General features: G+C 46.2%; 1 long non-coding RNA gene across 1 annotated transcript; it reads right to left on the bottom strand.

The window, feature by feature from the left end:
- Positions 1–2,967: 2,967 nt before the first annotated feature.
- On the bottom strand, positions 2,968–23,204 carry LOC120989925. Its single transcript, XR_005776344.1, has 3 exons — positions 23,088–23,204; positions 19,840–19,843; positions 2,968–2,979 (listed from the first exon to the last, which is right to left on the bottom strand). It is a non-coding gene; the product is annotated as an uncharacterized LOC120989925 (long non-coding RNA).
- Positions 23,205–26,532: the final 3,328 nt, after the last annotated feature.

Raw genomic sequence — 26,532 nt, 5'->3', positions numbered from 1 at the left:
TTTTTTCAACAAAGAAAAATCCTGCCCCTATAGGGGAAATCGAAGGTCTGATATGACCTTTTTTGTAAACTTTCCTTCAAATAGTCCCTCATAGACCTCCGTTCAGGGCCAGATAGATTATAAATACGACCCTTAGGGTACTTGGATCCTGGAATAAGTTCGATAGCACAATCATACGGTCTATGAGGGGGAAGAAACTCGGCATCAGACTTGGAAAACACATCACTGAAGTCACTGATGTAAGAGGGCAGGCAATTTGATTCAGAAGCGATTCCAGCTTGAATAACCGGTAAACAGCATGACTCACACTTTTGTCCACATTTTTCTAATTCGCCCGTGGACCAGTTGATAATTGGATTATGAATTTGAAGCCAGGGCATGCCCAAAACTACTTCCACGGGTACATTTTTTAATATCAAAAAGGAACAACTCTCCTTATGACTAACCCCCACCGTCAAGGTTACCTCAGGGAGTGGAGTCAATTGCCCACCAAAGGGAGTGGAGTCAATTGCTATGATGTGTATAGGCTTGGGAAGAGACAAGATAGCTTACCCCAATGACAAGGCAAAATTATAGTCGATAAAATTAGAGGCGGACCCAGAATCAATGAATGCCTTCCCAGACTCTTTACATATGCCCAAAGAGTAATCACTGTAAACAATATTTTCTCTTTTACTACCTCTGGGAATACCTTATCCTTCTGATCATCAGGCCTGGAGGATCTCTTGGAGTTAGGAATTTTGGGGAAAAGGTGTACCCAGTGATCAGATTCTCCACAGTAGAAACAGGCACCCTTTTGGCGTCTAAGATCCCTCCTGGTCATCCCAAGTTGCATGGGTTCTTCCGGGTTACTTTCCAACTTGACTGTCAAGGGTGACGAGTCTGGTTTGACCACCACCTGTGGAAAAGTCAGAAGTTCTCGCCGTCTTTCCCTAACACGTCGATCTAGCCTGACAGCTAGGGTCATAGTCTGTTCTAAAGTGTCGGGGGTAGTATAGCAGGCCAGCATGTCCTTCAGTTCATGTGTCAGTCCAGAACATTTAATTTAATCACACAAACAGTGTTTAGACAAGGAGAGCTGTTTCCCCATCTCACACTTGGACGATGGGGGCCCTGGGAAATTTGCCAGTTTGCCCCCTCCTAACGCTGACCCTGGTGGCAGTACAAAAAATACCCCCTTATAGTGTGTCAGTACAAAAATAACTAATACCTCCTTATAATGTGTGCCAGTATAAAAAAAAATACCCTCTTATAATGTCCACCAGTACAAAGAAAATGTCCCTTATAATGTGTGTCAATACAAAAAATGCCCCTTATAACGTGTGCCAGTACAAAGAAATAAACCCTTTTAGTACCTAAAATTGCCTTATAATCTGTGCTAGTCCCCAAAATTGTCTCCCTTCTGTGTGCCAGTACACAAATGCTCCATTATAATGTGTGCTCATACAAAAAATTCCCCATTTTAGTGTCCTCATAGTGTTCTCCTCCATAATGCCCCCTTAGTGTCCAACAGCATGCAGCCACATAAAATAATAAACTCAAATACTTATCTCTATGCAGCTGTCAAGATGTGGGGCAGGACACAGGCTCCGGGCTGTGTTCTGAGGTGTATGCTGAGGTGGTATGATGATGATGATTTTCCTCGTTATTTCACCGCCTGGGCCGGCTTCTGACAGGCTACAGGCACTAGGCCTGAAGCCCATCAGAGGGAATGACAGGGCAGGGAGACATTGTTCCCATGAGCCATCGCAGCATTCAACTGTATCACCTTCCTAAGTAGAGCGATACAGTTGAAAGTAGACAGATGAGCAATTCCACAATGGACAATTGCTTGTCCCTAGATAGTGCCACCTGAGGCAGTTGCCTCACCTACCCTTATTGGCGGTGCGCCCCTGGTAACAAATAAAAGGGACAGGCTTAGGTCATTAAGAACTTCACTGAGAAGAAGCTGATTATTTCACACATCTACAGCAGGGTCAGGGTATTTGTAGATAGGGGCTACAATCAAACCACTCAATGCAGCAATAACTGGATATTTAATACACAAGATGAACGAATAATGTGTGAGCAGACCACAGGGTCCACACTTTTACCTCTGCCTTTAACAGTTATACAGTGTCTCTATACAGGAAGTGCAAGATACATGGCTTCTACTAGTGCAGAGGCATATTGCCCCACAATCACCAGCCAAGTTGCCATCCCAAGCGCTAGCCACAATGGTCAGACAAGTGCTATATAAAATTAGCTCTTCCATGCCCCTGTGCTAATCTATTATTGGCTGAAAACATATACATAACACAGCACAGGTAGAGACCAGGCAAAAGTGTTACTGTACATCCCCAATTAAAAAAGGATGGTGATTGAGTAAAGTGAAATTCTACCCGTTTGTTAGAGCAATTTGTCCTCCACTCCATTGAGTGCTGGATGGTTTAATCGTTTGCTTTTCAACCACTCTTGGTTTTAAGCTCTATTGGGGTTTTCCGGTTTTCATAAACATCCTTTAAAATCATTTATGAAGGTAGCTGTAATTTTGTAATGTATTTCTTTTACCTTTATTGTTTCTATGTTCTGTTCAGGGCTGTGATCATATGACCATGTCCACGCAGCTCTTTTTTATTTCCTGTGAATACCAAGTTTATCTGGTATTCACTGGATAGGGGATAACTTATGATTCTCCCGAAACCAAAAATGCCCTCATTAAATGTAAGTTACTTTACGAAATGAATTGGATGTTCCGTTGTACTGCAGCTTTTCAACCTCATGCAAGAACCTGTAATTACTGGGTATAAAACTTTCAAAAGAAAAATGACTGGGTTCCATAATGGGAAGGTGTTTGATTTATAGTTTTTATTGAAGTCTATGGTAATATGCTAATATATAGAATTAACAATTCATGTTTGCATGAAGGCGATCTACTCATCTTTGGGTGAAAAATTGAAACTGCTTTATTATTTCTATGGAAAGAAGAAAATTATGACACTAAGACATAAATGGTCAGTCAGTTCTGTATTAAAATAATCCATTTATGTAGAATTATTTTTCTAAGGAACCAACAAATTCTGTACAAAAATCATAATAGAGCCTGAGACAGAAAAGGGGCAAAATAATATGCTCTTATGGTAAAGTTGGTAATGGGAGGATTCTGCAAAGGACTGAAGAGCACCCCTTACCAGTTATTACATTAGAACTGACCCCCTTTGTGGTGCACCTTAACCGTATAGACTCCAGTGGAGCTAACTAGACACTTATACTATTGTTCTGTCCTCCTTATGTATAAGTTGACAGGCAGCTATGTGTTATAACACATTACAGTACAAAGCTATGCAGAAAACAGACATGTGCATGAAATACAGATTACGTAGAGCAGGCATCCTCAAACTGCGGCCCTCCAGCTGTTTTAAAACTACAACTCCCACAATGCCCTGCTGTAGGCTGTTATCTGTAAGCTGTTCGGGCATGCTGGGAGTTGTAGTTTTGCAACAGCTGGAGGGCCGCAGTTTGAGGATGCCTGACGTAGAGCATAGCATATACCTGTACTAGAGATGCCACATTGAGTCTGGGTTTGGAAGGTGATTTGAGATGCTGCATGTCCTTCAATTGATCTTGAAAAAGAAGGTTGCTATGAGCTGAGTTGATAATGTCACCAGGGTCATAGGTAATAAAATACAGTAGCTTGCTTGGGACATACCGAAATAAATGCTGGCTAGCTAGAAACTATTTGCACAAATGGTCATTAGATGGAACTAAAGCAACATAAATACTAGCGCTAGAGATCAGCAAATCGAATCAGACGAAGTGGAATTCGATCCGAATTTCTGGAAAAATTTGATTCGCAACGAATGCGAATTTCCTCGCGCTTCGTGGTAACGAATCGCAATTTTTCCTAAAATGGCGGCTACATGTGTGAGGACATGGGGCAAGGAACTCTGGGAAGGCGGGCTGACCCATAATGCCATGCATGCAGCCAATTAGCAGCCAGCCCTGTGATGTCACAGCCCTATAAATACGGCGGTCATTTTAGAGTCAGACATTTTCAAGTGTTCTAAGTGCAGGGACAGATGTGAGAAGGCGCTAGGGACAGCAATTAATAAAACATGATTGTGAAAAAAAACCCTGAAAAAACGATTTATAAGTGCAGGGAAAGGATAGGGAGGAATCTTTTTACAGCATCTTAGTGCAGGTAGAGACGTCAGAAGGCGCTAGGGACACTGCTAGAAAAGCGATTTACAATGCAGGTAAAGATTATTTGGGGATCCAAATAGCCATTATAAAGCTCTGTCACTCCAGCAATTTGTTCTTGGGGTACAAGTGCTATGTTGAAAAGCCTTTAGTGGCCTATACCTTTTCAAACAAGAAAAATATATACGCAGTTCACTTCTGCAGTTATATGTGTTGAAAGCGTACAGAAAGAAAAAAATATACGCACTTCACTGGGGCACTTATTTGTGGCAAAAGCATTCAGTGGCCTATTTCATTATAGGAAGAAAAAAATATACTCACTTCACTGGTTCACTTATTTGTGGCAAAAGCGTTTAGTGGCCAATTTCATTATAGAAAGAAAAAAATATACACACTTCAGTGGTGCACTTATTTGTGGAAAAAGCGTTTAGTGGCCTATTTCATTATAGAAAGAAAAAAATATACACACTTCACTGGTGCACTTATTTGTGGCAAAAGCATTCAGTGGCCTATTTTAATACAGAAAGAAAAATATATACGCACTTCACTGGTGCATTTATTTCTGCTAAAAAATACTGGCCTGTTTCAGTACAAAAAGAAAAATATATTCTCAGTTCACGTCAGCAGTGGTTATATGTCTTGAAAGCGTTTAGTGGCCTATTTCAGTACAAAAAGAAAAATACATTCTCAGTTCACGTTGGCGGCGGTTATATGTCTTGAAAGCATGACTGGGTGTCAGCAGGGTGGCAGCAGTGGGAGGTTGGGAGCCAAACGTGCCCGGGGTAGACCACCTGCTTCGCAGCAGTATATCTACCCGGGAAGTAGTGGTGCAGGGGTTCACGGAAGTAGTGGCGGTAGCAGTCAGGCAGTGCAGCGGTTATATGTGTTATTTTGTATTTCAGTACAAAAAGAAAAATACATTCTCAGTTCACGTCGGCGGCGGTTATATGTCTTGAAAGCGTTTAGTGGCCTATTTCAGTACAAAAATAAAAATAAATTCTCAGTTCACGTCGGCGGCGGTTATATGTCTTGAAAGCGTTTAGTGGCCTATTTCAGTACAAAAAGGAAAAATATATATGCATTTCACTTCTGCAGTTATATGTGGTGAAAGCATTCAGTGTCCTATTTCAGTACAAAAGGAAAAAAATATATGCACTTCACAGGTGCATATATTTGTGCTAAAATCGTTTAATGGCCTTTTTCAGTACAAAAAAAATATATACGCATTTCAATTTTGCAGTTATAATTTCAGTACAAAAACAAAATATATTCAGCGTTCTCTTTTGCAGTAATATTTGTGGTAAAATCTTTATTGATGTATTTTGGTCAAAAAACTAATTTTATTCAGCGTTCAGCGCTGCAGTTATATGCGGTAAAATCTTTATTGACGTATTTTGGTCGAAAAACTAAATATATTCAGCATTCACTTTTGTAGTAATATTTGTGGTAAAATCTTTATTGACGTATTTCGGTCGAAAAACAAAATTTGTTCAGCGTTTAGCGCTGCGGTTATATGCGGTAAAATCTCCATGATATCTCCATGATAAATCTGCAGTGTGGGGGCCCCGTGTGGCTTCAACACCCTTTCAAAATTATCCTTCAGCGGGGCGAATAGATGCCGGATGACCGAGACACTCCAAATTTTATTCAGCGTTCAACGCTGCAGTTATATGCGGTAAAATCTTTATTGAAGTATTTCGGTGGAAAACTAAATTTATTCGGCGGTCAGCCCTGCAGTTATATGTTGTAAAATCTTTATTGAAGTATTTCGGTCGAAATACTAATTTTATTCAGCGTTAAGTGCTGCAGTTATATGCGGTAATATCTTTAGTGACGTATCTTGATGAACTTCGCGACTCTTCCAGGCTCAAAGCTATCTTGACGCTTTGTCTTCTCATTGTCTGTAGCTACTAGAGGCCTGTTCATGCCAGGCAGGTTCCCCCAGAAGTATCTGGGTCGATGAGCAGCCGATACCACACTTGCATCAATCTTGATAGGATTCGTCTCCAGGTGGAGAGAAATTGTTTTTTGGAACGCTTTCTCCATTCTAACCACGTAGTTGAATAAACAGAAGACTGGCGGATTCTCTTCTGTCTTAGGCAACACTTAATTTTTATTATTAAATTTATTAAATATTGGATATTAAATTGAACCAAAACTTGATTAAAATTATAAGAAAGTAAACTTACGGTAATTTTGCCAATATATCATCCCAATCTTCGAGGGAAATTCACGGACAATCAATTTGCCAAGCCTTTTGTGCTGGAGAAGGTGTATTATTAAATTGTGTTTTAAGCAACACTTTCTAAAGTTGAGAAATTTTAACCTTCTGTTCTGTTTAATATTCCCTATAAATGAATAGACGAAGCGGCCACTCTGTGGTGTCCTCATGCTGCTGCCACCTCCACAATATCTCGTCATCGTGCCACTCTGTGGCCTCCTCATGCTGTGGCATCCTCATGCTGCTGCCACCTTCACACTATGTCACCTTGCCACTCTGTGGCCTCCTGATGCTGCCGCTACCTCCACACTATGTCACCTTGCCACTCTGTGGTCTCCTGATGCTGCTGCCACCTCCACACTTGGTCATTGTGCCACCCTGTGGCCTCCTCCTGATGCTGCTACCGCCGCCACTCCACGCTCTGTCATTGTGCCACTCTTCTTTGGCCTCCTATTGATGCTGCTACCGCCGCCACCTCCGGACTCTGTCATTGTGCCACTCTGTGGCCTCCTGATGCTGCCGCCACCTCCACACTGTGATTGTGCCACTCTGTGGTCTCCTCATGCTGCCACCACCTCCAGACTCTGTCATTGTGCCACTATGTGGCCTCCTGATGCTGTCGCAATCTCCAGACCCTGTCTTCCTATTGATGCTGCTACTGCCGCCACCTCCAGACTCTGTCATTGTGCCACTCGGTGGCCTTCTCCTAATGCTGCTACTGCTGCCGCCGCCACCTCCAGACTCTGTCATTGTGCCACTCGGTGGCTTCCTCATACTGCTGCCACCTCCACACTCTGTCATTGTGCCACTCTGTGGCCTCCTGATGCTGCCGCCACCTCCACACTGTCATTGTGCCACTCTGTGGTCTCCTCATGCTGCCACCACCTGCAGACTCTGTCATTGTGCCACTATGTGCCCTCCTGATGCTGTCGCAACCTCCAGACCCTGTCATTGGGCCAGTCTGTGGTCTCCTCATGCTGTTCCTACCCTCCCCACTTCATGACTGGGCCACTATTTTGCCTTTCGTCCTGGCTGACATCATTTGTTTGACCCTTCTTCTGATCTGTCAGAAGGAAGAAAAACTGAGACGTACAACGGATCCTGTCTGTAAGACCTGTATGGTCCAATCAGATTTGGCTTATGATTTGGTAGCAGGAGTGGGTACAAAACACAGAAAACATGTAAATATTCCATTCACATGTCATCTCTGTTGTAGATCCACTCCTGTTTTTTTTGGCATTAGCAATACTGATGGATTATTGAGCAAATGCCGACCAAGTGAAGGCGTATGCTGCACAGACAGGATCAGTTTTTTGTGGGTTATTGTTCTGACGGATCAGAGGAAGGGCACATTAATCAGTGACATCAACACAAACCTATTGCTGACACCATCTTCACTCTGTCGGGGGGCTCTACTTGTATAAGCGTTTAATAGAACAGGTTCTGATAACATCTATGTGGAATCAGCTGGCGACAGTGTAAAAGGAGTGCGCTTCTTCTAGGCACTAACATCCACCTGTAAGGTTGAGTTCATACTTGAGTTATTTGGTCAGTTTTGGCCCCGTGACTGCCCTAATAAGTGAAGTGTGCAGTGATTCTAAGAGCAACGCCTGTCATCTGCATGTCATACGGACTCACAGTATTATTTCACTACCAAAGCAGACTCCCTATGCGTGTTACTACAAGGCACAGGGTTCTACACCACTATAAAGGCTCTCAGCAGCCAGGAAATAGCCTTTTTTTAATGTAATTCACCGCAAATATATTCGGAAATATAGGACACAGAGTGGCACAATGACAGAGTGTGGAGGTGGCGGCGGCATGAGGAGGCCACAGAGTTTAAGTTGAGATGAGAAGGTTAAAATTTCTCAACTTAATAAAGTGTTGCTTAAAACACGATTTAATAATACACGTTCTCCGGCACAAAAGGCTTGGCAAATTGATTGTCCGTGAATTTCCCTCGAAGATTGGGATAATATATTGGCGAATTTACCGTAAGTTTACTTTCTTATAATTTTAATCAAGTTTTGGTTAAATTTAATATCCAATATTTAATAAATTTAATAATAAAAATTAAGTGTTGCCTAAGACAGAAGAGAATCCGCCAGTCTTCTGTTTATTCAACGACGTGGTTAGAATGGAGAAAGCGTTACAAAAAACAATTTCTCTCCACCTGGAGACGAATCCTGTCAAGATTGATGCAAGTGTGGCAACGGCTGCTCATCGACCCAGATACTTCTGGGGGAACCTGCCTGTCATGAACAGGCCTCTAGTAGCTACAGACAATGAGAAGACAAAGCGTCAAGATAGATTTTAGCCTGGAAGAGTCGCGAAGTTCATCAAGATACGTCAATAAAGATTTTACCGCATATAACCGCAGCGCTGAACGCTGAATACATTTTGTTTTTCGACCGGAATACGTCAAAAAAGATTTTAGTGCATATAATTGCAGCGCTGAACGCTGAATAAAATTAGTTTTTCGACTGAAATACGTACATAAAGATTGTACCGCATATAACTGCAGCACTGAACGCTGAATAACATTTGTTTTTCAACCGAAATACGTCAATAAAGATTTTATTGCATATAACTGCAGCGCTGAACGCTGAATAAGATTTGGAGCGTCCCGGTCATCTGGCACCTATTCGCCCCGCTGAAGGATAATTTTGAAAGGGTGTAGAAGCCACACGGGGCCACCACACTGCAGATTTATCATGGAGACATCATGGAGATTTTACCGCATATAACAGCAGTGCTGAACGCTGAATAAATTTAGTTTTTCGACCGAAATATGTCAATAAAGATTTTACCACAAATATTACTGCAAAAGTGGACGCTGAATAAATAGTTTTTCGACCGAAATACTTCAATAAATATTTTACTGCATATAACCACAGCGCTGAACGCTGAATAAAATTAGTTTTTTCGACCGAAATACATCAATAAAGATTTTACTGCATATAACTGCAGCACTGAACTCTGAATAAAATTTGGCGCGTCCCGGTCATCCGACATCTATTCGCCCCGCTGAAGGATAATTTTGAAAGGGTGTAGAAGCCACACGGGCCCCCCACACTGCTGATTTATCATGGAGACATCATGGAGATTTTACCGCATATAACCGCAGCGCTGACCACTGAATTAATTTAGTTTTTCAACCAAAATACGTCAATAAAGATTTTATCACAAATATTACTGCAAAATTGAAAGCTGAATATATTTAGTTTTTCGACCGAAATACTTCAATAAAGATTTTACCGCATATAACCACAGCGCTGAACGCTGAATAAAATTAGTTTTTCTACCAAAATGCATCAATAAAGATTTTACCGCATATAACTGCAGTGCTGAACGCTGAATAAAATTATGTTGTATGCTGTTAACATGCCTTTAATGTGCAGGTACTGGGCCTTTCACATGTCTCTGGTCATGTATTTGAACGCTGGAACATTGTACTGCACAGGCTTCATGACAAGGTAGTATATAGGGGTTGCTTTGGCACACGTTGTGGTCTTGTGAAGTAAACCAGTAGTGTGTAGTATCTTGTACAGAGAGCCTGTCAAGTTAGAGAGCATTGTATAAGGGACTAACTGTGTAGCACTGAACTGCAGTGGATCTGTAGAGAGTAATAGAGTCCTATCTGCAACATTATTGTTAAAGCTGCAGGCCTGGGAATCCTGCTGTCTGATTGAGGACAGCTTCTAGTACAATTCATTTCATCACTGATCCAGATTCTCAATAAAATATGTAGCAATCTATAAAATCATAAAATCCATAATACAAAACAAGAACCCCACAGTCAGGTATATGCCTTTCAGATTAGGGTACTTTCACACTTGCGGCAGAGTGATCCGGCAAGCAGTTTACTACTGTGAAGGGGGCACATGTGAGCATTACTACTGTGAAGGGGGCACATATAAGCATTACTACTGTGAAGGGGGCACATATGAGCATTACTACTGTGAAGGGGGCACATGTGAGCATTACTACTGTGAAGGGGGCACATGTGAGCATTACTACTGTGATGGGGGCACATGTGAGCATTACTACTGTGAAGGGGGCACATATGAGCATTACTACTGTGAAGGGGGCACATGTGAGCATTACTACTGTGACGGGGGCACATGTGAGCATTACTACTGTGAAGGGGGCACATGTGAGCATTACTACTGTGAAGGGGGCACATGTGAGCATTACTACTGTGAAGGGGGCACATGTGAGCATTACTACTGTGAAGGGGGCACATGTGAGCATTACTACTGTGAAGGGGCCACATGTGAGCATTACTACTGTGAAGGGGCCACTCTTACTGCCAGCCACAGCGCAGACCACCGCTACCATTGTCACAATTCTAACCAAGACCAATGAACACCACTCCAATTGGACCAGATTTGCCATGAAATCATGGCCCATCGATAGGACATCGTGCACTGCCCAGCATTAGTTTATGCTGTGGGCAACTCATCTGCCTGCTGCACACATTATTCTCCAGCTGCAGATCAGTGACAGGTTTCACAAGGGGCACAGATTTGGGTCCTGATATCCAGCCTGTAAGGAGAGGACCTGCTATCCCCTTATGGGTGTCATCATGGTTACAAGCCAGTCACTGGGATATATGGAGGTTATTTTGGGTGTAACCCTCCCAGAAACCTGTATGTACATGGCGAGGTGCAGTGCGGATATGGGACGGAGGCTATCGTGCCGTTAGAGGCAGCCAGGCTTGCTCCAGTGTAGGGCTGTGTGGCCAATGGAGCCTCGTCCCGCTCGCACACACATTGGATGTGCTCTGCTGGCCGAGGCTTTTTTCCACTTACTCTGTACTGCGCTGGGGTCGCTTCCTCGGAGTACACGTAGCGCGGTCAGGATCTGATGGCTCTCGCGTGTGCAGTGTTCCCCGTGGGGAGGGGATTGGGAGCGTGAGTCGTGGCCTGAGTCCGCCAGCTTTCTTCCCACTGAAGGCAGTAAACCCTCACTGCTGTGCGTCTGGGCACAGGCGGGCGTAGGTGATCATGTCAGCACTGCGCTACTGCAGCTGCCCAGGCGTGTCCCTTCATCTTCCACTATGCGCAAGCTCCGTCACTGTGTGGGCCACATGACTCAGCCTTGCAGTCCGGATGTGGCCCGTGGGCCGTAGGTTGGGCATCAGTGCTCTAGACTGACCTTCACTAACTAAAACTCCTCCCTCTCTAGAGAGGGCTATAGAATGGATAGAAGGTTCCACTCTAGGCAAACTAGCTCTGCCATTGGTGCTGCCATCCCGGTACATTACATGTTAACAGTTGCAAAATAGAAAATACAGATACACAATGTGCAGGACCTGGAAATCAGTACATACGATGACACAGAATCAACCGTAGGAGATAGTAGAGGGGTGTACAAGGTGGTAATGCACCTCTGGGGCGTTATACATAGATCCTTAGTCACATAGCATATATCGATACTGGCTACATAAACTAATGCACAACACATAAAAATGTCAGCATAATCGTATCATTGTTATAGAAAAAACTAATAATAGTATATGTAGGAGAGTACCTGGGGTGGTGGTAAACGGGAGGTACGTGCCAGCGGGGGTCCTGGCCCCGCTGGAGTAAGAGCCGGAAAAGTGCATTTTGCAGCGGTTACGCTGTGAACAACGGATCCGGGCCGGCTCTTATTGGGAGCAGGCAGATATGCGGGCGGGTGCCTGTCTCCCCACGGTCTAGGCCAGGTTTTGCAGGGAAGGGTTAAAACCTGACCAGCAACAAGGGTGTGGTTCTCAGTGTGGAGCTTCTGTGTTCTCTGGCTGTGAGAGTGAGGAGTGGAGGTGAGCTGGGCTGCGTGCTGAGGCCTGTAAAGGAGTGTGCAGGGACCCGCAGCTGAATCCAGGAGGGATCCATGTCCTGTGGCTAGGAGCCGGACCTGTGGACTTACTTCACCAAGGAGAAAAGGTGACATTACGCCTGGCTTTAAATAGACTTTGCTTTATGTGACTGAAACAGGCCTCAAGTAGCCTGCAGCAGGGACTTGCTGTGTTTGAACTATTATTTTGCTGTGGTGTGTGACCACCCTCCCTATGAACTGCACCGTCTTTCACAAATATGCACCGTGTGAATAAACAAAGCATTGTGTTTTACACCAAGACCGGTCTGTGTTGCCTCTATACTGCACTCGCTACCACTGCCTACCAGAGCGGATCCCCACAATTGGTGGCTTCAGCGGGCAAACAGCAGTGAGGCCGAAAAAATTGTGTTGTTTGGACTGTATGTCATATATTAAACCGGCAAGTTTTGTGGCTCCAGATAAGATGGAGGAAGCCATTAGACACTTGGTGCAAAGTAATGAGGAGGCTACTCGGAGACATGAGGAAGCCCTGAGAGACCAGCGGCAGTTGAATAGTCTACTGGCCCAGCAACTGGCGACTATGCAGGAGTCCATGCGTGTGTTACAACAACAAGCCGTCCCAGGGGGAACCGCAGTCCTACCTGCTGCCCGGGATAAGGTGCGCTCAGCGTTAAGAAAGATGGGCCCCGAGGATGATATCGAGGCGTTCCTGAAGGTCTTCGAACGCACTGCGGAACAGGAAAGGTTACCTGCAGAACAGTGGGCCGAAGTAGTAGCGCCATTTTTAGTGGGAGACGCACAAAAGGCCTACTTCGACCTCAGTCAGGAGGAAGCCAAGAGCTATAAGAGGCTGAAGGGGGAGGTGTTGGCTCGTCTTGGGGTCAATACCTATGTGCGTGCACATCGAGTCTACCAGTGGGCCTTCTCTGAGTCCCGGCCTGCTCGGTCCCAGGCCTATGACCTGTTACACCTAGTAAAAAAATGGCTGCAGCCTGAGATATTGAGCCCCTCGCAGATGGTGGAACGGGTGGTGGTCGATCGTTTGGTGCGGACCCTGCCAAGGGCCATACAGCGCTGGGTTGGTCAGGGAGACCCCGGCAACCTGGATCAGTTAGTAAGCCTAGTCGAGAGGTATGTGGCGACCCAGGACTTGGTGCGGGACTCAGCGCAGGTACGGGAATCCCGTCAGGCTCCCTCTCAGGCTAGGGATCCGGAAAAAGGGACCCAACCACAAAGGGGGGGGAAGGCTAGTCCTACTCCAGGGAAGAGAGACCGGGGAGGGACCACGGGGATTCAATGTTGGCACTGCCACGGCTTGGGACATAGTGCAGCGAACTGTCCTCAAACACCTGAACCCATGGACTGCGGGTTCGCTCGCCGGTCCTCTTTCTTTGCCCGGCCTGTATGTACCGCAGATGCCTGGCCGGATGCCAATATGCCACCTCTGTGCCAAGTCTTGATCGATGGGCATCCGATTAATGCTTTGCTGGACTCTGGGAGCCTGGTAACCCTAGTGCATGCGTCCCTAGTGTCTGAGACACTCCCAGAGAAGCAAACCCTGTCCATTGTCTGTATCCATGGGGATCGCCGGGAGTACCCCACTGCCAGGGTTACCATGTCCGTGTTGGGCAAAGAGGTGCAGCATGTCGTCGGGGTGGGACGCCAAATCCCTTATGCCGCCATACTGGGAAGGGATTTTCCTTTATTCTGGACTCTATGGAAGAGCGATATGCCTTCCCTTAGGGACAGACGACAATCTGGCCCAGTGCCCGAGGATCCCGATGCGGGGATACCAGCCGTAGGGGTCACCACATCACCTGTAGAGTGTTATCCCGATAGGTTTCCCCTAGAGGTGTTGGCAGGCGAATCCGTGGAAACCCCGTCCATCCCGGACCTGGAGGTATCCCGTGACACGTTCGGGACCGCCCAGCTCCAGGATCCGACATTATTGCGGGCGAGGGAAGGGGTGACAGTGGTAAATGGGGTGGCTCAGCACCCAGGGGCCGACTCTGTGTTTCCCCATTTAGCTTTTAACCAGGACCTGCTGTATAGGGTGGACAAAGTGCAGCACGAGGTAGTGGAGCAGCTGGTGGTACCCCAGCCATACCGCCGTGTGGTACTGGACTTGGCCCACTCCCACGTGCTGGGAGGACACTTGGGCGTAAAAAAAAACCAAGAGCGGATTCTGCAAAGGTTCTATTGGCCCGGGGTTTATGAGGAGGTCAAAAGGTTTTGCCAATCCTGTCCAGTGTGTCAGATGACGAGCCCCCAACCCCACTATCGCAGTCCCCTAGTACCCATGCCCATCATTGAGGTCCCCTTCGAAAGAATAGGGATGGATCTGGTAGGCCCCATAAACAAGTCGGCCAGAGGGCACCAGCATATCTTGGTGGTCTTAGACTATGCCACCAGATATCCTGAAGCGATCCCACTACGTCATACTTCAGCTAAGCTCATAGCTAAAGAACTCATGGGCATGTTCGCAAGAGTGGGGATTCCAAAAGAGATCCTGACCGACCAGGGGACACCCTTCATGTCTAAGGTGACGAGGGAGCTCTGCAAGCTTTTAGGGGTTAAACGGTTACACACGTCCGTATACCATCCTCAAACCGACGGACTAGTGGAGCGCTTTAACAAAACCCTAAAAACTATGCTTAAAAGAACCGTAGCCAAAGACGGAAAGGATTGGGACTTGTTGCTGCCGTACGTATTGTTGGCAGTGCGAGAAGTGCCCCAGGCCTCTACGGGATTCTCGCCCTTCGAGCTATTGTACGGTCGACGGCCAAGAGGGTTGCTGGACATCGCTAAAGAGGCGTGGGAGCAACAGCCCACCCCACACAAGAGTATTATAGAGCATATAGAAAAGATGCAGGACCGTATCGAGACAGTCCTACCAATCGTCCGGGAACACATGGAGGCCGCCCAACTGGCACAGAGCCGGGTATACAACCGGAGTGCCCAGGTCCGGACATTTAACCCGGGTGACCGGGTACTGGTGCTAGACCCCACCATTGACAGTAAGTTTTTGGCACGGTGGCAAGGTCCCTACGAGGTGAAAGAGAAGGTAGGGCCAGTGAATTACAAGATATCCCAGCCAGGCCGGCGGAAGCCAGAACAGGTATATCATGTAAATTTACTGAAATCGTGGAGAGATAGGGAGTGTCTCATTGGGGACGGCCCAAGCACTGTCTTGTCTGCGGGGAAGATCCCAGCTCCACCCGAGGTCCCGGAGGGCACCTCCACGGTAAAGATAGCGGGTGGTCTGTCGACCAAACAAGCTCAGGAAGCCAAAGAGTTGGTGAGTCGAAATAGGGACGTGTTCTCTGAGCTTCCTGGTCGAACTTCGGTAGTCCGACATGACATCGTCACCGAGCCCCACGTCAGGGTACGGTTAAAGCCGTATCGTGTACCGGAGGCCCGGCGACAGGCCATTTCAGAAGAAGTAAGGTCGATGTTGAGGTTAGGGGTGATTGAGGAGTCAAGGAGCGAGTGGGCCAGCCCCATAGTCCTCATCCCAAAACCTGACGGTACTCTGCGCTTCTGCAATGACTTTAGAAAGCTCAACGAAGTGTCGAAATTCGATGCCTACCCCATGCCCCGGGTAGACGAGCTCATAGAACGGCTAGGGAAAGCTCGCTATTTCTCGGTCCTCGACCTCACAAAAGGATATTGGCAGGTGCCTCTCACGGAGGCGGCAAAGGAGAAGACTGCCTTTGTCACCCCCGAGGGGTTATTTCAGTACCAAGTTTTGCCCTTTGGCCTGCATGGCGCTCCAGCCACCTTCCAGCGATTGATGGACGTCATACTACGGCCCCATCGTCCATATGCTTCGGCATATCTCGATGACATCATCGTGTTTAGCCAGGACTGGGAGAGTCACCTGCCCAAGGTACAGGCCGTAGTCGATTCACTTAGAAAAGCCGGACTGACGGCCAACCCAAAAAAATGTTCGATCGGGTTCGAGGAGGTCCGATACCTGGGATACGTGATTGGGCGGGGAGTTGTCAAACCCCAGGTAGACAAGGTTGAGGCGATCAAGAGCTGGCCCAGACCTCTTACCACCAAGCAAGTACGTTCGTTCCTAGGGATGATAGGATATTACAGGCGCTTTATCCCCAACTTTGCCACAGTAGCGGCCCCATTGACAAGACTTTTAAAGGGGAGGAAGACTGTGATGGTCCGCTGGGATGAGCAGGCGGAAGAGGCGTTCTCCCGTTTGAAGTCGGCTCTGTGTGGGTCCCCAGTTTTGGTGACACCAGACTTCACACGGGAATTTGTCGTTCAGACGGACGCCTCTGGAGTGGGCCTAGGGGCAGTACTCTCTCAGGAAATCAGTGGGGAGGAACACCCTGTTGTCTTCCTGAGTCGCAAACTCACCCCAGCAGAAACCAGGTACAGCGTGATAGAGAGAGAATGCCTGGCCATTAAGTGGGCCCTCGAGTCCCTTAGGTACTATCTGTTAGGGAGAAGGTTCCGTCTGGTGACCGACCATTCCCCTCTTCAGTGGATGAGCCGGGCCAAGGAGGGGAGTGCCCGGGTCACCAGGTGGTTCTTATCCCTCCAGAATTTTAAGTTCAGTGTCGAACACAGGGCAGGCCGCTTACAGGGGAATGCCGATGCCCTGTCCCGGGCACACTGTTGTACGTGTGTCCAACCGTTCAGGATTGAACAGGGTGTGCAACCCTTCAGGATTGAACAAAGGGGGGGGATATGTAGGAGAGTACCTGGGGTGGTGGTAAACGGGAGGTACGTGCCAGCGGGGGTCCTGGCCCCGCTGGAGTAAGAGCCGGAAAAGTGCATTTTGCAGCGGTTACGCTGTTAACAACGGATCCGGGCCGGCTCTTATTGGGAGCAGGCAGATATGCGGGCGGGTGCCTGTCTCCCCACGGTCCAGGCCAGGTTTTGCAGGGAAGGGTTAAAACCTGACCAGCAACAAGGGTGTGGTTCTCAGTGTGGAGCTTCTGTGTTCTCTGGCTGTGAGAGTGAGGAGTGGAGGTGAGCTGGGCTGCGTGCTGAGGCCTGTAAAGGAGTGTGCAGGGACCCGCAGCTGAATCCAGGAGGGATCCATGTCCTGTGGCTAGGAGCCGGACTCATGGACTTACTTCACCAAGGAGAAAAGGTGACATTACTCCTGGCTTTAAATAGACTTTGCTTTATGTGACTGAAACAGGCCTCAAGTAGCCTGCAGCAGGGACTTGCTGTGTTTCAACTATTATTTTGCTGTGGTGTGTGACCACCCTCCCTATGAACTGCACCGTCTTTCACAAATATGCACCGGGTGAATAAACAAAGCATTGTGTTTTACACCAAGACCGGTCTGTGTTGCCTCTATACTGCACTCGCTACCACTGCCTACCAGAGCGGATCCCCACATATATCAAATCTTGTCTACTGTTTAAGCCCTTTGGATATTGTGTTTGTAGCAGTAAAATCCAATATGATTTGCAATTCAATAATTTCCTTGTATACTCTCCCCCTCATTGTGGACGAAAGACCCTCTCAATGCATACACCCAATTGCTGAAAAACAAGCCCGCAGCATGATGCTGTCACCACCATGCTTCACTAAAGGGATGGTATGGGCAGGTGATAAGCAGTGCTTGGATTCTTCTGGACATAATGCTCAGAATTGAGGCCAGAATGTTCAATCTTGGTTTAATCAAAATCTTGTATCTTGTGAATCTTGTTTATCACAGTCTAAGAGTCCTTTTGGTGCTTTTTTGCAAACTCGAGGCAGGCTTTTATTTGACTTTTACTGAGGACAGGTTTCTTTCTGGCCGTTTTTCAATAAAGCCCAGATTGGTGAAGTGCAGCACTAATGGTGGACCTTCTGGAAGTTTCTCCCATCTTCACACAGGGTTTTTGGAGCTCAGCCAGAGTGAACATTGGGTTCTTGGTCACCTCTCTTACCAAGGCTCTTCTCCCCCCAATTACCGTATTTTTTGCCCCATAAGACCCATTTTTCCCCCCAAAAGTGGGGGGAAATGCCCCTGCGTCTTATTGGGCGAATACTAATGAGCACTTCCACTATGGAAGCACTCATTTGTACCGGAGAACCAGGAAGCGGTGAAGGCTCTGGCTGCGCACAGCGTGAGGGCGCTCTATGACCTCACGCTGTGCGTGCCGGTTCACAACACAGCCGGTGGCAATATGAAGAGGATTGCACTGGAGGAGAGGACGGCGGCGTCCAGGAGCAGGAGAGGTAAGTGCTTTTTTATTTTATTCAATATGAGGCTGATGGGGGCTAATATAACATGGCTGGGGGCTGGTGAGAGGCAATGGTGCTTATATAACACTGCTGGGGGCTGGTGACAGGCAATGGGGCTCTTATATAGCTGCTGGGGTCTGGTGAGAGGCAATGGGGGCTTATATAACGCTGGGGGCTAATGACAGGCAATGGGGCTCTTATAACGCTGCTGGGGGCTGGTGACAAGCAATGGGGGCTGATATAACGCTGCTGGGGGCTGGTGAGAGGCAATGGGGGCTTATATAATGCTGCTGGGGGCTGGTGACAGGTAATGGGGCTCTTATATCGCTGCTGGGGGCTGGTGAGAGGCAATGGGGGCTTATATAACGCTGCTGGGGGCTGGTGAGAGGCAATGGGTGGATATATAACGCTGCTGGGGGCTGGTGAGAGGCAATGGGGCTCTTATAATGCTGCTGGGGGCTGGTGACAGGCAATGGGGGCTGATATAACGCTGCTGGGGTCTGGTGAGAGGCAATGGGGGCTTATATAACGCTGGGGGCTAATGACAGGCAATGGGGCTCTTATAACGCTGCTGGGGGCTGGTGACAAGCAATGGGGCTGATATAACGCTGCTGGGGGCTGGTGAGAGGCAATGGGGGCTTATATAATGCTGCTGGGGGCTGGTGACAGGTAATGGGGCTCTTATATCGCTGCTGGGGGCTGGTGAGAGGCAATGGGGGCTTATATAACGCTGCTGGGGGCTGGTGAGAGGCAATGGGTGGATATATAACGCTGCTGGGGGCTGGTGAGAGGCAGCGAGGGCTTATATAATGCTGCTGGGGGCTGGTGAGAGGCAATGGGGCTCTTATAATGCTGCTGGGGGCTGGTGACAGGCAATGGGGGCTGATATAACGCTGCTGGGGGCTGGTGAGAGGCAATGGGGGCTTATTTAAGGCTGCCGGGGGCTAATGAGAGGTAATGGGGGCTGAAGAGAGGATGCTGGGGGCTGGTGAGAGGCAATAGGGCTGATATAAGGCTGCTGGTGGCTGGTGAGAGGCAATGAGGGCTGTAGAGAGGCTGCTGGGGCTAGTGAGAGGCATATGGGGGCTGATGAGAGGCATGGGGCTCTTATCTGAGGTCTGAATGGAGTCATTCACATTGGGGTCTGAGCTGAGGTCTGATTGGGGGTCTGATCTGAGGTCTTATTAACATTGGGGGTCTTATTGGGGCTGTCAGCTGAGGTCTGATTAACATTGGGGATCTGATTGGTGGTCTGACCAGAGGTGTAACGAAAAATATTTTTTTTCTTATTGTCATCCTCTAAAACCTAGGTGCGTCTTATGGGCCAAACTTAGTTTGGCGGGGCAGCTAGTTGTATGAAGAGTCCTGGTGGTTCCAAATGTCTTCCATTTAAGAATTATGTAGGCCACTGTACTCTTTGGAACTTTCAGTGGAGCAGAAATCTTTTTGTACCCTTGTCCAGAACTGTGCCTTCACACAATCATGTCTCTGAGCTCTACAGGCAGTTCTTTCCTCCTCATCACTTCATTTTTGCTCTAATATGCATTATCAAGTGTGAGATCCTTTGTAGACGGGGTGTGTCTTTTCAAATCATGTGCAATTAACTGAATTTACCGCAGGTGTACTCCAATCAAGGTGCAGAAACATCTTAAAGAAGATCAAGTGAAATAGGAGGCCCCCAGAGTTAAATTTCAAATATCATAGCAAAGGGTCTGAATACTTAAGTCAATGTGAGATTTCAGTTTTTCCTTTCTAATAAATTTGCAAACATTTCTAAAATTCTGTTTTCACTTTCTTATTATGGGGTATTGAGCGCAGGTTGATGGGGGAAAACTTGAATATTTTTGATTTTAGAACAAGGCTGCAACATAACAAAATGTAAAAAAAGAGATTGCAAATTGAATTTTTAAGAATCTTAGCAAAATGGATAACTGTTCTAGGCGAATCACTCAATACAGTACTTTATTTAAAACATTCAGGGCTATGGTCACAATCTGAAATCTCTTGTCCTGTTGTAGATGGAATATAGGATAGTAATGCAGCATCATAATTATACTGGGCCCATAAAAATTAAATTGCTTTATATCAGTATAATAATTTATGGTATCACTGAAACATATTAGACTTCTTTTCATCAGGTAGATGTAGTATCAAAATGCAACTGAAATCAGTGCACCATAAAAACGGATGAATTAAAATACTTTAATGATGCTGAAAGCTGAAATTATAGCAAATAAAACTAAGCTATTCACTGTACACCCAACACTTAAGTCACTGTATTATTATTTTTTTTTATATTAGTGTTATTAATTTTTAATTATGAAATACACAATAAACTATCTGGCCACTAGATGTCACTGTTCACCTTGCAAAAAAAAATAAAAAGCTGGCGGCCTACATGTTGAGGCTTTTCCTCTGCTGAATTCCTCAGATTAAAGCTTTCATAATGGATTCTTTTCCTCAGCAACCCAAACAGAAGGGAATTGGGACCACAGCTCACTTCACCAGTGCAGTCATGAAATAACAATGCTGCTAGAGAGACCTCCTGTGATGTGTTGTTGCTGTCTCCTTAGTAAATAGGTGTACAAGGATGATTACAGGACTACCACAGGAGACCACCAAGTCAGCAGCTGCATTGTGACATTATTAACATGATGTATTCCTTCAAGAAAGATTTCTTGTATTCATCTTTTTTCTATATGTCATATATTTTAAATGTAAGGCTACTTTCACACTTGCGTTCAGAGAGGGTCCATCTGATGTCTGCCCAGACGGATCCGCTCATATAATGCAGACTTGGGATCCGTTCAGAACGGATCCGTCTGCATTATATTGTAGAAAAAATTCTAAGTGTGAAAGTAGCTTCAGACGGATCCGTCCATATTTTACATTGAAAGTCAATGGGGGACGGATCCGTTTGAAAATTGAGCCATATAGTGTCAAATTCAAACGGATCCGTCCCCATTGACTTACATTGTAAGTTTGGACGGATCCGTTTGCCTCCGCACGGCCAGGCGGACACCCGAACGCTGCAAGCAGCGTTCAGGTGTCCGCTTGCTGAGCGGAGCGGAGGCTGAACGCTGCCAGACTGATGCATTCTGAGCGGATCCGCGTCCACTCAGAATGCATTAGTAGCTGGACGGATGCGTTCGGGGCCGCTTGTGAGCCCCTTCAAACGGAGCTCACAAGCGGACACCCGAACGCTAGTGTGAAAGTAGCCTAAGATGTTCTTGAACAACGCTTTATTATTGATCAGTATGCAGTATCCATAGCTAATTGTTAGGCCATGTTCACATGGCACAGGCAAATCAGCATGGATTTTTCTCAATGTTTGAAACTCGGATGTCAGCAGATCTGCACTTGGATTTACCTCATTGTGATTCAATGAAGCTAGTTCCCCCTTTTTTCCCTTGCGGAATCCGTGGTAATAATGAACATGCTGTGGATTTTACAATGAAGGAGTGTAAGGGTGAGTTCACACGGGCGTTGCGGGAAAAGGTGCGGGTGCGTTGCGGGGACCATGCACGATTTTTCAGGGCGAGTGCAAAACATTGTAATGCGTTTTGCACTCGCGTGAGAAAAATTTGCATGTTTGGTACCCAAACCCGAACTTCTTCACATAAGTTCGGGCTTGGGATCGGTGTTCTGTAGATTGTATTATTTTTCCTTATAACATGGTCATAAGGGAAAATAATAGCATTCTGAATACAGAATGCATAGTAAAATAGCGCTGGAGGGGTTAAAAAATGAAAAAAAAAAAATTTAACTCACCTTAATCCACTTGATCGCGCAGCCGGCATCTCTTCTGTCTTCATCTTTGCTGTGTGCAGAAAAAGGACCTGTGGTGGCGTCACTCCGGTCATCACATGGTCCGTCACATGATCTTTTACCATGGTGATGGATGATGTGATGACCGGAGTGACGTCACCACAGGTCCTTTTCCTGCACACAGCAAAGATGAAGACAGAAGAGATGCCGGCTGCCCGATCAAGTGGATTAAGGTGAGTTAAATTATTTTTAATTTTTTTTTAACCCCTCCAGCGCTATTGTACTATGCATTCTGTATTCAGAATGATATTTTTTTCCCTTATAACCATGTTATAAGGGAAAATAATAATGATCGGGTCTCCATCCCGATCGTCTCCTAGCAACCGTACGTGAAAATCGCACCGCATCCGCACTTGCTTGCGGATGCTTGCGATTTTCACGCAGCCCCATTCACTTCTATGGGGCCTGCGTTGCATGGAAAACGCACAAAATAGAGCATGCTGCGATTTTCACGCAACGCATAAGTGATGTGTGAAAATCACAGCTCATGTGCACAGCCCCATAGAAATGAATGGGTCCAGATTCAGTGCGGGTGCAATGCGTTCACCTCCCGCATTGCACCCACGCGGAAATCTCGCCCGTGTGAACTCAGCCTAAGGGTTCATGCATATGAACATGTGCCGCCCGTACCATGCATTGGGATTGCAAACTGCGGTCCCAATGTATGTGCAGGGTGGCCAGTGCTGACGGATGCAGACCCATTTAAGGCTTTTTTCACACTAGCGGCAGCCTTCTCCGGCAGGCAGTTACGGCAGGGGAACATGTTGTAGTTTTATTCCGACCATCTCTCTGCATGTTTTCCGCGCTGCGGCCGAACCTCCAGCCCGACCCCATTGTAGTGAATAGGGCTGGAGCGGACTTCAGGGGCGGTGCACTAGCTGTAGCATGGATCCGACAGGCTGTTCCCCTGCCGGAGAAGGCTGCCGCTAGTGTTAAAGTAACCTAACTTGAATTGGTCTGCAATCTGTCCACCCTGCAAAAAAAATAGAGCATGTTAGATTTTTTTTCGCGGTGCGGAGGCAAGAACCAAAATGCCGCTGAACCGCTCCTTAGTGCTTCCATGGCCTTCTGCTCCATGCCTCCACTCCGTATCTTCATTCAAGTAAATGGGTCCGTATCCGTAAAACGGTGTGCACACACCCGCCGGGCGCTTATGCCCGACTGTCAGTCACAGGAGAAGGGGCAGGGAAGGGAGCGCGGTTACCTTGACTTGAAGCAAGGAGGCCGCTGTCTCCTTGACTTCAAGCCTGACACGGACGAAGGATAAAAGATCGTTTTTCATACTTCTGCCTCATCAGAATGCAGTAAGAAAATCATCATTCGAAACTCACTGCCGGCTACTTGAAGGTACTGCTGGCTGTTTGGGATGGCTTTTGCCACTGACAGGTTACCTTTAAATGGCTGTCACACGGCCATTATTCACCGTCATGTGCATGATGCCTTAGGCTACATGCACACGACACCCCATAGACTACCATTGGTCTTTAAACGGACGTGTCTTTACATCACATGTCCGTTTTAAGACCAATGGTAGTCTATAGGGTTATTCATAAGGCAGTTTTTTTCGACTGTCAGTGAATAACGGACATAAAAAAAATAGAACATGTTTTTCACTGACAGACTGCCCCCATACAATTGAATGGGTCCATTTTTAACGTCTGTTTCTCAGAAAGGAATCAGTGAAATAAACGTCTGTTAAAAATGTCAGTTTTTAAGGGACTTTTTTTTCACTGTCATGTGAATGTAGCCTTAAGGTTGGGCTGGAACTCACGGAATCATAAATCACTATGATGCAGTGAGGTCGGCTCAGAAGAGCCATGGTCGGTGAAGTAAATGTGTCCGTAGCACGGAGCGTATTTCATGGACCACACATGGCCACGTGAAAGTAGCATTACTTGACTTTGAGATGAACAACTCAGTAAGTGATTGCAAAAATTGGACTGCATATGTTTAGCTGTCTTAAAGAGACATACCCAGCAACTAAAACAGTTATTCCTGTACCCACATTAATAAGGTTTAAACACGTCACTACTGAGGCCATTGATACAGCATGTCTCCACTTCCTGTTAGGCGAGGACTGGAACTAGAACACTGTGACTGGGTTGGTGTTTTTGTTCAGCCCTCTACAATTTTTTCCAGTGTCAGACAACCCCTTTAACTATATTTTAGATATTCCATCTGAGTTATCTCTGACACACATGTAGTGCTCTGGAGCAAGAGTACTTTGGACTATAGATATTTGTGGACATTTGCCCCTATTGCTACTACACAAAGCCATCAACTCACTACTTTAGTGTACTTGGAAGGGTTAACTTGAACGATGATTTATGTTGTTATACTGTTTTATATTGTTGAACTGCATTTTATGTTTATTATAATATATCACTATGGAAAAGGTTAATGCACAGCCAGCTAATACTGAGAGACTTAGGGACTTTGTCTATGCAATGAGAAGTTAGACATCTTCCCCAGTTACTATATGGGCCTATGCAACGTTTTGGAGAGAAACTCTATACAAGTCTATGAAAAACTGAAATTGCAACATTGTTTTTGTTTGGCTGTGATTCTCCACTCCACCCCACTAGAAGGTTTTAGTTCAGTTATACTATATATAAGGAGTGCAGTCATATCCCCTTAGTTGTCTGCTGATAGGGACCTGTGTTGAGACTCTGCCAGACTGCACAATGACCAGAAGAAGAAGGTGAGATGGGGACACCCTGCCACAGATCATGGGTCACTAGCCCTTTGACCCAAGAGCCAGTCGAGTAATTGAGACACAGATCCTGGGCCACCAGCCCTTTGGCCAGGGTACCAAGCCTTAAGAGAAAGAGAGGGACAGGTAGCTCTGGACTTTCCTCAGTACAGAGCCTTCTTCTGCCAGGGAGGAGACTGGAGAAGCTGAGTCAGTGCACTGTGCACTGCCTGTATTGTTTTGCACTTGAGATTGAGAAGCACACTGGTTTACTGCAAACCGTGACTCTCTGAACTTATTTCCTATTGGGATGCACCACATCTTACCATCCCCTCCAGAGGGTAGCAACATGTGGTGACACCTCAACGGTGTCTAGCCATGACTTTGCTACTAGTGTTCTACTAGTGTAGCATTGGGACCACCTGAAACCCAGCCAATCAACACAAATATTACTGTTTTCTAGCCATGCAGGTGGTATTTCGTCCATATGTGACTTGCTACATACTGACCTATATAGTTACATGTTTAATACATGTTAAAGCTGAAATAAAATGTTGTTGGTCATTCTGTGGACTTGCACTTTTCAGAAAATCTTTTTTTCTGCTTCCAGGCACGTACATTATTTGCTGTCATACAGACAAAAAAGAGATTCCCCGTCACAACATTTGTCAGCAAAGACAGTGTCCTCATAGTCCCCAATAAATCTGTCTTTCTGCAACCCACTCCTAAAAATACTTCCTTTAGATTAAGTGTGAACAGAAAATATCTGCCACATAAAACTATAAATTTCAAGGGAAGCTCTCAAGTACACCTAGGTCCATCTGTTATGTTACATACAGTGCAGTAAACATCTGGGCCCATTTCTTAAGAAGTGTTTAGGAGACATTCCTAATCTTTGATCCTTTAAAATAATACTTAGCAGGATTCCTCAGTGGCGACACAGCCGCATACAGTTTGTATAGTAAACATTACAAAGGTTTCATTCCCATGCACTCTTCAATTTCTTAATGATTTAGCAAGCAAAGCAAGCTAATTACAGTAGTTGACTTGCTGTATGTTATTAGTAACCACCCTAATACAGTATTTCATATGACATGAATCAGTTATATCCATTATAAAGCATACAACCAGATTTGTAGTCCATATGGTAAATCTCCCCTCACATCCACTCAACCTAGGAATTCAGGTGTCAGTGCTGGCCGCATCTCATGTATTATCTTTCTGGACCTTTCTGACTATGACATTGGTGGAGGAGAGTTTAGGGGGAATTTGCAGTCACACCTTTAAGGTCTCCCGTGCACGAATGTGTCTGTTTTGTGGTCCGCAAATCCTGGATCCGCCAAATATGGATGCGGTCTGTGTTCCATCCGCATTTGTTTTGCAGACCCATTGTCTTCATTTGGTACGTGGTCTGCTTTTTGCAGACATAGTCTACCTTTTTGCAGAGCTGACATATGCAAATGTGCTTTCTGCATCCATATGTCAGCAAAAAGATAGAACATGTCCTCTACTTGGCCGCAGAATGCGAACCACAGGCTCACTGAAGTCAATGGATCCACAAAAAATGTAATGACAGTATCCC

This window comes from Bufo bufo, chromosome 2, assembly GCF_905171765.1.
Source record: "Bufo bufo chromosome 2, aBufBuf1.1, whole genome shotgun sequence".
Lineage (NCBI taxonomy): Eukaryota > Metazoa > Chordata > Amphibia > Anura > Bufonidae > Bufo > Bufo bufo.
This window is presented reverse-complemented; position numbering and strand designations above follow the sequence as displayed.